Source organism: Leptopilina heterotoma, unplaced genomic scaffold (genome assembly GCF_015476425.1).
Source record: "Leptopilina heterotoma isolate Lh14 unplaced genomic scaffold, ASM1547642v1 Lhet_18, whole genome shotgun sequence".
In the NCBI taxonomy this organism is placed as follows: Eukaryota; Metazoa; Arthropoda; class Insecta; order Hymenoptera; family Figitidae; genus Leptopilina; species Leptopilina heterotoma.
In genome coordinates, this window is record NW_025110896.1 from 2217771 (window position 1) to 2233892 (window position 16122).

The window sequence follows — 16122 nt, forward strand, 5'->3', positions numbered from 1 at the left end:
ATGTTAACAACGGTTTTATTGCTCTTTGTTAACGTTAAAAATGGACCTGACTTTCCTTCTTCGATAATATTATCTAATAGGTAAAAAATGACAAATATAGGGAAAACTATTTTTTGTTAATTTCCATTTATATGGGAAACTTGAAGATAACTATCAACAATTGTAGAAATAATTTTGAGGGTCATTGTAAGTATTTTTCCTAATTGTAAGTATTTTATTTTTTACTTTTTATCATCTTGATGATGATTGTAAGTTGAAGATGATAGAGAAGAATAAGAAGAACATCGTACATAAAATCATTAAACACTTCTAAAATGATCACTTTTTAGAAGTTTAATAACAAAATTAATTCAAACCGAATAATTAATTTTGTTATTAAACACTTATAAGATAAGATCACTTTTTAGAAGTTTAATAATAAAATTAACAATAAGAATAAAAAATTAATTCGATCCGAATAATTAAGGGCAAGTAAAAAAAAAATAAAAAGTGCAAAATGTTTGTAGTATTTAAAATTGTTTCTTTAATTTTTGCACTATTTTATATAGTAAATAATAATTATATAATAAATAATGCGGCATAACTATCTAATTAATAATTATATATCAAATGGCTAATGGGTACCCAGGTGCGAATTTAGGTTGGCCGCCAGAGTTTGAAGGTTGGCCCAAGGTTGGCCTAACTTTGGCAAGCAAAGTTTTGGTTGCCAGAGTTTGCCCAACTTTGGCAAGTACTTGTGCCCACAGTTGGCCCGACTTTGCAAGCCAACCATTAAATGCAGAGTTTAACCAACCGTCGGGCCAACTTTGGCGACAAAGGTTGGCACAACTTATCCAAACGTAGTTTAAAAGACTTTCAGTTTCTGTTGGCCGAACTCTGGGCCACGGTTGGCCCGACGGTGGGCAAAACTTTGTGAAACGCAGTTTAATTGACTTACATTATTTTGGTTGGCCGAACTCTGGGCCACGGTTGGCCCGACGGTTGGCAAAACTATGTGAAACGCAGTTTAATTGACTTAAACTTTCTTGGTTGGCCCAACGGTTGGCAAAACTCTGTGAAACGCAGTTTAATTGACTTGATTTTTCTTGGTTGGCCGAACTCTGGGCAACGGTTGGCCCAACGGTTGGCAAAACTCTAGAAACGCAGTTTAAATGACTTAAACTTTCTTGGTTGGACAAACTCTGGGCCACGGTTGGCCCAACGGTTGGCAAAACTATGTGAAACGCAGTTTAATTGACTTAAACTTTCTTGCTTGGCCGAACTCTGGGCCACGGTTGGCCCAACGGTTGGCAAAACTCTGTGAAACGCAGTTTAATTGACTTGATTTTTCTTGGTTGGCCGAACTCTGGGCAACGGTTGGCCCAACGGTTGGCAAAACTCTAGAAACGCAGTTTAAATGACTTAAACTTTCTTGGTTGGCCGAACTCTGGGCCACGGTTGGCCCAACGGTTGGCAAAACTATGTGAAACACAGTTTAATTGACTTAAACTTTCTTGGTTGGCCGAACTTTGGGCCACGGTTGGCCCGACGGTGGGCAAAACTTTGTGAAACGCAGTTTAATTGACTTGATTTTTCTTGGTTGGCCGAACTCTGGGCCACGGTTGGCCCAACGGTTGGCAAAACTTTGTCAAATGCGGTTTAAATGACTTAAACTTTCTTGGTTGGCCGAACTCTGGGCCACGGTTGGCCCGACTGTTGCAGCTTAAATATACATTTTGCGTTATGCACTCCCATGTGAGCGTAGCGTAGTGGTCAGTGTATAAGTCTTCGGTGCGTTAGGTTAGGGGTTCGATCCCAGCGAGCGATAGATATTTTCGAAAATGTATGTATGAGATTGTGTTTAATAATAATAGGTAAAGGTTATATCTGATGTTCCCGCTAATAATAACGTGTTAATTGTTTAAATAATGTAGTTTTTTAATAATTTTTTACCTTTGGCTGTTGAAGTTGGCCAAACTTTGAAAATTGTGGTTGGCCCAACTTACGCATCTAAAGTTGTGCCAACTTTGGCGTCAGTCTTTGGACCAACCATTGAAATGTATAGTTGGCACAACATATGCATTGTAAGTTGGGCCAACTTCCTTATGAGTTGTCGGGCCAACCATCGTCGCCATTAGACGGTCGCCGCTATCATCTGTATGGTTGGCCCAACCTCTGGCACGAGAAGTTGGACCGACTTTGTAAAAGTTGGCCCAACCATGGGCCGACCAAAAAATCGCACCTGGGTAATGCTTTCTGAAGTGTACCAATGGTTTATGAGATAATTAAATTTTCTTTATAGCATTTTATTCTAGGTAGAATTTGAAAGTATTAGTAAAAAAAATTTTAGGGCCCGCATTTTATTTACAAATTACAGCTATTTTTGTTACGCGCTGTAACAAATAAGACAATGGCGCGTGCAGTTTCGCGGGCGGTCGCACTGCCGCGTTTGATGCGTTGAATTGGTTTCAATTTGTTAGTTAGGGGTCATTTATAGAGTATTTGATACATAATTTCGAAAATTTTAATTAAAATTAAATTCAAAATGGCGGATCCATTATGGCGTTTAACAAAAATAGCTTTATTTTGTTAATAAAATGCGGGCCCTAAAATTATTTTTTGGTAATAGTTCCACATTTTACGTAGAATAAAATGCTGTAAAGAAAATTTAATTATCTCATTAAGAACATGCTTAAATTTTCATTTGTTTATAAAAAATTTCTATTATTTAAACAAATTACATGATAATTTAAAACTAGAATAATTGGAATTTTAAAAAGAAAGATTTTTTAAATAAGTGGTTAAAATTTTATCGAATTCTGTCCATTAGTTTTCGAGAAATTCATTTTTTTCGAAAAAGGTGTTAAAAAATTAAATTGTTAATAACTTTTTAAAAAACAATTTTTTTAAAAAACTACTTTCAGGTGTTGTTTTTATCATTATTTACTTTTAAAATATAGTGTTTGAATAAAATTAAAATACCCTTCGATAATCATGAGTACACTTTAGAAAACCCCACCCAATAACAATAAATAAGATTTTAAATTGATAGCCATTTTCTTTGAAAATTAATACAAAGTCAATAAATCATTGCATATGGCAGAAAAATTTATACATTTTTGGAAAAACTTTGTAAAATAATTTTTTAAAAATATTTATTTATTTATTCAGACAGTTTATATTTACTTAAAATTTAACTATTTTTCTAAAACTATTTGTAATTTAAAATTTATTTAAAACTATTTACTCTATTTATATTAATATTTTTATTATAAAAATTGATTTCAGAATTTATTTCCATTAAAATTTATTTAAAAATATTTATTCAAAGTGTTTATATTTATTTACAATCTACAACTATTTTTCTAAAACTAGTTATTTACACTATTTATATTTATTTATATTTTAAACAATTATTCAAAGCAATTTATAAATATAAATTTATTGAAAAATACTTATCATTTATTTTTAATGTTTACTTTAAGAATTTTTTATCTATAACAAGAAAAAGAAGTTGAATATTTTATTTATTTATTTGGAATAATCAAAACTTATTAATAAATTTATATAATTAGACATCAATTAGTATTTTGCAAACAATGTATAAATTTTTAATATATGAATTTTATTTAAACTTTCAGTACATTCTTAGTAAGGAAAATAAGAGAGCTGATGAAGAGCGAATGAAAGAAAGGTTTAAAGAAATGAAAAATAAAAAAAGATTTAAAACAAAATAATACAATAAATTTTTTTAATTTTAATTCTAAAAATTCTTCTAAATTTCCTTCTTAGATAATATTATCTATAATATGGGTAAAATTACTAGTACACTGAAAACTATTTTATTTCTTAATTTCCGTATAATGGACAAATTAAAAACAACCACCGACAATTTTAGAAACAATTTCGAACAAGTTACATTGTAAACATTTTTTTTAAAAACACTCCTTATCGTAAAATTATCATTTTAATTACAATTCTTTTCCAACTGCAATTACTTGAAGAAAACGATTATGATAATAATTAAAAAAAAATTGTAAGTACTATTATTTAGAAAAATGCTTTATACAGCTGCAACTTCAATATTTGGAGATAAAAAAGAATGAATCGATATTTATTTTGACAATTTTTATTTTTTAAACAATTATTTTTTTAACATCTTATTTTGATAACATTTAAAAATATTAAGTACCTGTTTTATGAAAATTCAAAAGGTGATGAATTTTCAAGTTTGAAAATTAAGGAAAAATGCATTATTTTATAACCAACTGTGAAACCGTGGAAACCAATTTTTTATTTGCAATTTCCAATTGCCCATCCTACTTGTTTATAACAAAATTTCGAACAACAGTCTGTACTTCCATCAGGTTGACAAGGAGTGCCGTTTGGTTCACAGGCATTAATTGCGGGAGCCAACAACATTAACACGGTTGCCAAGACCACCAACAATAAACAAGATTTTAAACTCATGGCCATTTTCTTTAAAATTTCCTACAAAGTCAAAAAAAGTCAATTTATTCTATTACATGTAGCAGAAATAATTTTTTTGCTGAACTTTGTAAAATAACAATTTTTGATATTTATTTATTTACTTTTCGTCTTTTATTCATTATTCAATTGCATTATTCAATTGTTTTTGTTAATTGTTAATATTATTATATTTTACTATAATTATTATATTAAAATATTTTATTCATAGTATTTATATTTATTCGTATTTTAAAAAATTATTTATAACGACCCAAATACTCTCTAAATTTGAATTAGTAAAAATGTTAACTAATTTGAATTAGTGGCTGACTTTTTATTTTTGTAAATGCTTTTTAGTAAATGTTACTAATAAATAGCAATTTTTACTAATTTATTAGTAAAATTTACTAATTAAAAAGCAAAAAGTCAGTCACTAATTTAAATTAGTAAACATTTTTACTAATTCAAATTTAGAGAATTGTACAATATTGGGAATATTATCCGGTAATGTTGGGGCAATGTTGCCTCGTAACTTTTAAGTATTTAAAAAAATAATTATATTATAATTATATTATATTTAATTATATTATAATTAATATATAATATTTTCATTGAATATTGCCCCAAAATTTCCGGATAACATTGACAATATTACGATGAATTATATTGACGCAATATTGAGCTTAAATGTAATATTTCGGTATTTATTTATACTACTTAAATATTTATTTATATTTTCAAATTTTTCTCAAAATTGTTTTTACGCGGAAAGAAAAAAAAATTTAATTATAAAAGCATTTTACAATTTGGAGGGCAAATGCGACAAAGCACATTTTTTTAAGTAAAAAATACTAAGCTTTGAAAAAAATTATGTTAAGTTTAGTATAATTATATCGAACATCAAGAACATTAATCAAACTTTAATACAACTATACTAAATTTTTTCAAGGAAAAAAATTTTTTTTTTTAAATTGAAATTTTGCTTTTTTGCCTTTGCCCCAAAAGTGTAAAATACTTATTATAAAATTTAATATTCATTTTTAAAAATATTTTTTTCATTGACAAACAACGACAGAAAATATTATTTAACATTAATTATTATTTTACAAAGAATGTATAAATAAATTATGCTTACAAAAAATGTGTAAATTACCTTTTACAGTATTTTCAGTAAAGACAGTAAGAAAAGCTGATGAAGAACGAATGATAACTACAAAATTCAGTATGGCTTTTTATAGTCAGAAAATTGTCAACATTTATAAATATAGACTATCCTTATTGACAATTTTCAAATATAAGATTAAACCTAATTATCTGTTTCTAATAATTAACATGTTAACAACGGTTTTAATGCTCTTTGTTAAAGCTAAAAATGGACCTGATGACTTTCCTTCTTCGATAGTATTATCTAATAGGTAAAAAATGACAAATAGGGAAACTATTTTTTGTTAATTTCCATATTGTATATAGAAAACTTGAAGACAACTGTCAACAACTATAGAAATAATTTTGAAGGACTTACATTGTAAGTATTTTTCCTCTAAAAAGCACTTTTGACTGCGAAAAGAAATTATTTTTATTTATTTTTTAATTTATTTATTTTTATTATTTCAACTCTTTATCTTCTTGATGAAGATGATTGTAAGTTGAAAAGATGATAGAGAAAAATAAGAACATCGTACATAAAATCATTAAACATTTCTAAAAAAAATCACTTTTTAGAAGTTTTTGGCTGAAGATGATTGTAAGTTGAAGATGATAGAGAAAAATAAGAACATCGTACATAAAATCATTAAACATTTCTAAAAAAAATCACTTTTTAGAAGTTTTTGGCTGTAGATATGGCGAATGGAATGATTTTCAAATAATTACATGTAACTTTCGTAGAAAACAGCCAAATGACTTGAATTTAGAGATTTGGGCACAATTTCAACAGTTTTCTACAGCAATTCAATTAAAACAATATCTAATCTTTTTCCAAAATACTTTCACCAAAAACCAAATTCGTGTTCATTAGTAATGCATTAAAAAAAAGCGTAGGGCAAAATGACCCAAGGATTGTTTTAAAGACGCTTATGAGCTTAATACTACATTTTAAGTGTATTTTAGTGGTCGACCAGCAATAAAACATACAGTAACATCTAATAACAGGTAGTAGTTCAGAAAGAGAGAGAAAGAGATATGTAATATACCAAACATGTTGGTGAGGAAATTCCCGTATTATATGCAGCAGGAGGAACGGAAAACATAAAATAAAATGTTCTTTGGCCTCGGGGTAATTTACGATTTGTGGTTAAGAGTCAAGGACTTTTACTCCTTAATCGACTCCTTTTTGCCCCTCCCCCTCTGCTTTACATTATCTTTCCTTCGCACTCCTCCTTATGATATCGCACTTTGTTGCATTTACATTAAATTAGCAAACAACATAATATATATTATTTTAAAACTCACTCTTTGAGAAAAATGACTAATCAAACGCGCATAACGGTATTATGCCCACACAATGGAAAAAAATTCAGAAAGTTGTTATTTTTTTTAATTCTTATTTCCATCAATTTATGATTTGATTTGAGACTTTTTGGCTCGAGGAGCCAAAAAGGATCAAATTAAATCATAAATTGATTGATTGGGTCAAAAAGAGCCCAAAAAGGCTCAAGTTAGACCATAAATTGATTGACTGGTTCAGAAAGAGCCAAAAAGGATCAAATTAAGCCATAAATTGATTAACTGGTTCAGAAAGAGCCAAAAAGGCTCAAATTAAACCATAAATTGATTGAATGGTTCAGAAAGAGCCAAAGAGGCTCTGGTACCAATTTTTCCCACTAGCAAGAAGATACCCACATAGCACAATAGTATGAGGTAAGGTTATGTTGAGTACTAATCGTAAGGCACATAAGGTTACACAATATTGCTGCGGTAGACCTGAGGTGAACTAAAAACTTCCGCCATGGAGGTAAGGTTACATGTTAGGGTGTGGTGAGTATATATGATAAGGCCATGGTAACCTTACACGTTAAGGTTAAGGTAACCTTACACGTTAAGGTTGATGTAACCTTACACGTTAAGGTTGAGGTAACGTTACATGTTAAGGTTGAGGTAAGGTTACATGTCAAGGTTGAGGTAAGGTAATTATTAAGTTGTAAGGTTGAGGTAAGGTTAAGGTAAGGTTGTGATAAATTTACCAGTTATGGAAAATATTGAAAAAATAATTAATAAATAAATATTCAATTAAAAAGTTAGTTTGTTGCTCCTCTCTATTTTGGAAACCTGACATGAAGCAGAAAATTTTGAAAACAAATTTGGGGGGACTGGGATTTGAACCCGGGATCGACGCGCATAAACCGATCATTCTAACTAACTGAGCTAAGTAGAGAACTGGTAGAAGGAAAATTAATATTGCCTTTAAGGAGTTAATCATCTTCTTGGTTCACCTTAAAGGCAACATTAATTTTCCTTCTGCCAGTTCTCTACTTAGCTCAGTTAGTTAGAATGATAGGTTTATGCGCGTCGATCCCGGGTTCGAATCCCAGTCCCCCCAAATTTGTTTTCAAAATTTTCTGCTTCATGTCAGGTTTCCAAAATAGAGAGGAGCAACAAACTAACTTTTTAATTGAATATTTATTTATTAATTATTTTTTCAATATTTTCCATAACTGGTAAATTTATCACAACCTTACCTTAACCTTACCTCAACCTTACAACTTAATAATTACCTTACCTCAACCTTGACATGTAACCTTACCTCAACCTTAACATGTAACGTTACCTCAACCTTAACGTGTAAGGTTACATCAACCTTAACGTGTAAGGTTACCATGGCCTTATCATATATACTCACCACACCCTAACATGTAACCTTACCTCCATGGCGGAAGTTTTTAGTTCACCTCAGGTCTACCGCAGCAATATTGTGTAACCTTATGTGCCTTACGATTAGTACTCAACATAACCTTACCTCATACTATGGTGCTATGTGGGTAGCAGTAAAAAAAAAAATTTTTGCAAAAATTTCCACCATGTCTGCAATAATGAAAACATCTGGTTTTTGTTGAAATAAAATTTTCGCTAACAATGTACATAAATTATGTCTTTAATTCGCAAAATCGAAACTGCGAGTGAAAAGCTGGCACGGATGTCATGTAGGGCATAGGATAAGAGCGCCAGCGCCTCTGAGAAGTGAATTTAAGTCCCTGCCAAAGAGATCACATTCTACGAATGCTATAAATTTGCTAACAAATATATGGCTTATTGTTTTTTTCGAGACAATGTAGATGAGTGCATTCCATTATATGAGGCGACTTAATTTTGATCTGAACTTTATAATTTAAATGCTCGAGTATATTAGAAAACATCATCTTCTTCTTCTTGATATTAATATTCAAACTGCACGTTCAAAAGAGCCATTATAATCATTTCATTTAACTGTAAATGTAAATATTGTTAATCAAAGTCACTTTGATGTTTATCTAAAAAAAAAAAAATGAAGAAAAATTCTTGGAAAACTTTTATAGAACAGGCGCGCATTTCATGATAAATTGTCCATTTAAAATGTGTACCATATCTACTTTTCCAAGTTTGTGCGAATTCATTTATCATCAATGGTATAACAATTTTTTTTCTTGTTTGTAAATGAATGTTAAGAATTTTGTTGTTTTACCGCAACATTTTTTTTTCGTGTTCTTTGATTTATTTTTTATTTTAGTAAAATTTTGGTTTATTTCTGTATAGGAGGAAAATTTTCTTGAAGAAAACATTTCAGACTGTCACATCAATTTTTTTTTTGAAAGTTTGTTAATTATAAGCAGAGAAAAAATATATTTAACGCAGAGTCTACTAAATTATTTATTTTTTGCAAGTAAGTTTTATTTCTATTTTAAATGCGAACTTAAATTTTTATTTAAAACAAATAATTTATAACCAAATAATAAAATTAAATATAAACAAATAATTTACTAAATTCATCTACAATTTAGTTTATTCTTACTAGAAATTTAGTTAATAAATTATTTATTCGCTACAGATGAATTTCATTTGGTTTAAATAAATTTTATTTGGTTCAAATGAATTCTATTTGGTTCAAATAAACTTTATTTGGTCCAAATACATGTTTCTTGGGTCAAATAAATTTTATTTGCCTCAAATACATTCTATTTGGTTCAAATAAATTTTACTTCATTCATATAAATTTAATTTGATTCAAATAAATTTTATTTGGTTTAAAAAAATTCAATTTGGTTCAAATATATTCTATTTGGTTCAAATTCATTTTTCTTTATTAAAAATTTAAATAAATTTTATTTGCATCAAATACATTCCACTTGGTTTAAATAAATTTTACTTTGTTCAAAAAAATTAAAATAAATTTTATTTGGTTTAAAAATTTTTATTAGGTTGAAATATACTTTATTTGGTTTAAATATATTCTATTTGGTTCAAATTAATTTTTTTTTTGGTTAAAATTCAAATAGATTTTATTTGGCTCAAATAAATTTTATTTGCCTCGAATAAAATTAAGGGCATTTGGCTTAAATAAATTTTCCCTGCATCAAATACATTCTATTTGGTTCAAATAAATTTTACTTGGTTCAAATAAATTCAAATAAATTTCATTTGGTTCAAAAAAATTTAAATAAATTTTATTTGGTTCAAATATATTCTATTTGGTTCAAATTCATTTTTTCTTGGTTTAAAATTCCAATACATTTTATTTAACTTAAATAAATTTTATTTGACTCAAATAAAATTTGAGGTATTTGGTTAATTAAAATTGGCAAATAAAATTCATTTGGTTCAAATAGATTCAAATAAACTTTGTTTAAATTAATTTGTTTAAATTTTAAAAAAACATTTTTTTTGTTGAAATAGACTTTATTTGGTTAAAAAAAATTCTATTTGGTTCAAATTCATTTTTCTTGGTTCAAATAAATTTTATTTGGTTCCAGTGAATTCTATTTGTTTCAAATGAACTTTATTTGGTTAAAATATAATGAATGTACATTTTTCCCTAAAATTATAAAAACTTTTTTAACAAATCAAATAATGGGAAAATTCTCTTTTTCTTTTATTTTGTTGAAATTTTATTTATAAGAGAAAATTTTGTCTCTTCCACGAGGCGCATCTTATTTTTAATATTAAACTGACGCAACAAGACTATAACGAAATTGTATATCAAACTCTTGTTATAAAATAGCAAGGCTTTAAAAAATGTTTTCTTAGAAATTGTGGGCTAGTGGCCAAAAAGGTTGTTCCGTGGCCTACTGTATAGTTTCAGATGAAATCACAAATCGAAGTCTAGAAATTTTCAATTTAGTGCACTGAGAGAGACCATCGAGTGTAAATTTATTTGCAAAAACATTTCTGAAATATCTATAAAAAAAACTTACGTAATTTTTATTTATTTTTCCTCACTATTCTTTAATATTTTTTATTTTTCTTTACTATTCTTTTTTACTTTTCTTTTCACCATTCTTTATTATTTTCAACTTTTTCTTTACTATTCTTTTTTATTTTTCTTTTTACCATTCTTTATTATTTTCAACTTTTTCTTTACTATTTTTTTATTGTTTTCTACATTCTCTGTACTATTTTTTTTATTATTTTCTACTTTTTCTTTACTATTTTTCATTATTTTCTACTTTACAATTTTTTATTATTTTCCATTTTTTTCTTTCTATACTAATCCGTTTATATTAATTGTCAAAGTCTCTAGATTTTGATAGTAAATAATTATAAAATTACGAGAAAATTGAGATTCAATATGGAGTCGATATTCTCCACCTGCGAACGCCAAGGTTATCGCTAGAAGGCAGTTCAGTTTCTTCTTGGAATTTTTACTGACCTCTGGTGGCGAGCTTTGCGTTCTCAAGTGGAGAAATTTATTTTATCCCTAAAAAACTATTTTATAATTAGAAAAATGCAAAAAAATGTTATTGTGAGAATAATTTTAATTGTGTTTTTAGTGCAAAGTTATAACGCTTTTTATTTAAACACAAAAATACCCATTGATGGTAAATAAATAATGTGCGAATATTTGCAACTATTTCGAATACTTTATGACACTTTTGATACTATATTATTTATTTATAAATTCATTCCGAGGTCTGTGAAAAAAATCTGTAACCAATTTTAATTATTCTTTTGTTTCTTTATCATATGAATTATTATTTTTAGTTGATTTAGTTTTTAGATTTTAGTTGCTTTTTTACATTTCGAAATTAATAGTAAAAAAGTGCTTGTCACTTTTGAATTAATAAAAATCGATTGTCACTTTTTTTTACCGCACATATTTAAATTAACAAGAAAAAAATGATTGACACTAAAGTGCAAAAATCAACTTTTTAATTTAACAATCAATTTTAATTCTCAATCAAAAGAAGAAGAAAAAATTCGTCAATCCTCTTATAAGGAGTTAATTAAAATATGACAAGTTTTTTTTTCTCAACATGTGAAAAAGCTCATTACTTGCGAAGCTATATAATATACATACACACGAGACGTTGTTGCAGAAAATTTCAATAAAATGATGCAACATAAAAAACGTAAGCATTCGAGCGAAGTTCGCGAGATGAAAAAGATAAATAATTAATTACAGCAGTATTTGCAACAAAATAAATATATAAAGGATTCTTTCTTGGAATCTTATATATATGTATATTGAAAGACGAACTTGAGAGTATATATCTATCTTAAACGTTATCCAGGTCAAGAGACGAAGAGGCAATAAAACAACGTTACATAAAAGTCATAATATCGTTACTTAGAAACTTTCACGTTGTTGGAAAATAGTGTGTCAAGCGCATAGTCTCATTCTATTTATAGGTGTATTAGTCTGGAAAACGGTTCAACATTTAAGTTCTAATCGACTTCACTCTCAAATCCGCGCACTTAATTGTCATCATTCTCTCATTCAATTCACTTTCAATGGAAATAGATTTTCACTGTTTGAACAAGAAAATCGTTTTCTACTCTTTTCGTCGTTGTCATGCTCTTGGACATATTTTTACAAAATTTTGATTTTTGCATTAACAATCGGATTGTTAATAGAGAACTAAAGAATTTAATTCTATTTTATTTATTTAATGCCACAATAAATAAAATAAATAAATAAACGCTATTAGGAAATAAAATATTCAAACCCTCGTCGGGAATCGAACCCTCAATGCGTGAGTCTAAATTCCAAGCATTTAATTTAATTTGATTAAAAAAAGGACGAAAAGTTCGTAAATTGTACGATATAATTTGGAGAATTTTAGAGAAATTACAAATGATTGCAGAAATTAAATTATTTTCAAAAGTAATAAAATTCTTTGCAGAAATTCAATTCTAATCAAAATTTTTTAAAAATTCTCGTCAAAATTTCGATTATCTCTATAAATAATAAAATTCATGGGGAAATTTCAATTATTTTCAAAAAATTTCCACACATTAATAATTTTCAATATAATCTATTATTTTAATAAAATTTTCCAAAAGAATTTAATTTTTTAAAAAAAATTTAATAAAATTCTATGGAAACATTTAATTATTTTCATAAAATAATAAAAATTTCACAAAAATTCAATCATTTACAAATTTTTTATAAATTTGTTTGCAAACATTTAATTATTTTCGTAAATAATAAAATTTTTTACAGAGGGATTTCAGTTAAAAACAAATGAATTTGAAAATTCTCAAAAACTTTCTTCAAAAATTATTAAAACTAATGGATAGTTAAAAAAAAAATTGTAGTTAACATTAAAAAAAATTTAATTTTGGAGAAGTTAAAAATTATTGCAGAAATTCAATTATTTTCAAAAATTTTCCACAATTTAAAGATTTTTAATATAATAAAAATTTCTCAAAAATTCAATTATTTACAAATTTTTTTAAAATTTCTTCGTAATATAATTCAATTATTTTTCTAAATAATAAAATTCTTTTTAGGAATTCAATTATTTTCATGAATAATAAAACTCATTGCAGAATTACAAATATTTTTACTTCAATTTTATTCGAATTCCTCAAAAAATGTAATTGTTCTTCAAAATTTTATTGAAATTCGACAGAAGAATTCAATTATTTACAAATTACAATTATTTTTAATAAAATTTTAATCGAATTCCTCGAAAAATGTAATTCTTAAAAATATTATATTATAAGTCATCAAAAAAAATCAATTATTTCAAAGTTTGATGATAAAATTTTTTATGAGAATTGAATTTTAAGAAAAATTCAATTATTCAATAAATTATTTATTTTTTATTAAAATATTTGAATTCTCGCAGAATTTTCTTATAAAAATCGATTTAAAAATAAATTTCAGTTAAATTTTTGGATAATTGAATATTGAAAGAATTATAGCATGAATGTTTATAAATAATTGAAGTTTGAAAATGTTTCAAATTAAAATCCTTAAAAATTTGAATTTTTTATACTGTTAACTGACAATTCTGTAGAATTTTTTTTTTTTGAAAAAGTTTAATTGAATTTATTTATTTCTAATATATACTTAATCGATGAATTTATTAATCTAAAGAAGAATTTTATTATTTAGAAAAATAATTGAATTATTGCCAAGAATTATATTTTTTTTTGTTTTAACTAATTAAAATCCTGTGAAGAATTTTATTATTTAGGAAAATAATTGAATTTTTGTAACAAACATTATTTCCTTTTTTTAAAAAAATTGAATTCTTTAGAGAAATTTTATTTTAATAGTAGATTTTGAAAATATTTGAATTTCAGATTAGAATTTCATTATTTGTGAAATTTAATTGACTACTTACAGAAAAAAAAGTTGAAATTGTTTTCAAGAGTAATAAAATCTTTCGCAGAAATTTAATTATGTTCAAAAATAGTAGAATTAGGAATTAATTTATTTTCAGAAATAATAAAACTCAATGCAGAATCTCAATTATTTTTAATACAACTTTTATTAATCGAATTCCTCGAAAAAATTCTTAAAAATTTTATTAAAAATCATCGAAAGAATTCAATTATTTAAAAAAATGATAACATTCTTTATGAGAATTGAATTTTAAGAAACATTCAATTGTTAAATAAATTATTTATTTTTCTATTTAAATAATTGAATTCTCGTGGAATTTTCTAATAAAAATTCATTTGAAAATTAATTTCAGTTGAAATTTTAGATAATAATTGAACATTAAAAGCAATATAGCGTGAATTTTTATAAATAATTGAATTTTGAAATTAATTTTCTTGAAAAAGTAATTGAATTTTTTTTATATTATTTAAAGTTTTTATTTTCTAATATATATTTAATTGAAGAATTTACGAAAAATTGAAATTTGTAAAATTGAATGAATATTGTACCTAAATAAATGGATTTTGAAAATTGTAGAAGAACTTTTTTGAAAATTAGTTGATTTAAAGAGAAAAATTTGAGTGCAAAATTCTTAAAAATAATAATTGAATTGAATTGATGAAAATAATTTTGAAGAAGTACAATATTCTTATAATATAAAATAATGATTTTATCAATTTACCATCTTTAATTATTATAAAACATGAAGTTATCGATAATATATGATTTAAAATAATACTCTCAAGGCTAAAATTCAGTCAAAAATGTTTCTAATGTAAACGGTTTTCTTCAGAAGTGGACTGAAAGTAAAATTTATTTTTTACAGTGAAGTTTAAATAATTTTTTAATTATTTTTTTTTGTACTGAAAATCAGTTATTTTGAACTCATTCAGAAGCAAAAAGTCAGTCTCTGATTGTCAGTAAAAAAAAATGATTTTCAATTGATTTTTCGAGAATAAATGAAATCATACAGTTTGATTTAAATTTTAAATTTTTACTATAACAATTTGATAATTTCAAGAAAAGTGTTTAACTATTCTCAGTTAAACGTTGCATAAAATTTTTTACACCTGAAATCCGAAGTATATTAAATTATACATAATAGAGAAAAATAAGTGGGTGTTGTATGCACGTATGTCCGATCTCTCTTGTACCGTATAAAGGAGAACTTGGGACTGGTTTAAGTCTAGAGATATCGCTACGTCACTGTTTTGTGACGTCATTAGGAGAATTGCGATAATGTGGGCGACATTGCAACTCACTAGGATGCGAGTGATATTACAAAGAGTGAAAAGGAGAAAGAGGCGGAATCTTGCAAGTACACACACACACACATATATATTTAATGTTTATAAATATTAATTATAATTCACGCACCGAGAGGGAGAGAGAATCTAAAGATGTGGCAATTAATCGGAAGGTGGTAACATTATTTGATGCCGCACACACCGACTACCGCGTTCTGTTCGATGATTCACAAAGTTGTGATGTATTATGCGCTCCTATGCAGCGTGTCTTATACAATAATAAGCGAGGGCAATTGTTAATAATTGATATACTGAACTCCGAGGAAAATCTGTTTCCTGATTTTTTTTCCGAGAGATTTTTCGAAATTATTTATATTTTTTTCTTTTCTCTGCGGAAAATTTCCACATTATTTACTAATATTTATTTTCTATTATTTAATACATTATTTTTTAATACTTATTTATTTAGAATCATTCTATATGAATTCTAGTGAATATGAAAATTCATATTCATATTTCATCCATTTCTGCATGTTTTATAATAATTAAATATGACCGAATGATAAATAAATAGCAAATTTTATTAATTAAGGTATTGAAAATCACTAAATTTAGGAAAGT

At 26.4% G+C, this 16122-nt stretch overlaps 1 long non-coding RNA gene across 1 annotated transcript in view; it reads right to left on the reverse strand.

Moving 5' to 3' along the window:
* The window catches only part of LOC122499926, a 106321-nt gene extending 90492 nt beyond the window's left edge, over nucleotides 1-15829 (reverse strand). Inside the window, exon 1 of the long non-coding RNA XR_006301405.1 lies at nucleotides 15632-15829. This is a non-coding gene — a long non-coding RNA (uncharacterized LOC122499926). The remainder of the gene's footprint in view (nucleotides 1-15631) is intronic.
* Between the last annotated feature and the right edge of the window lie 293 nt (nucleotides 15830-16122).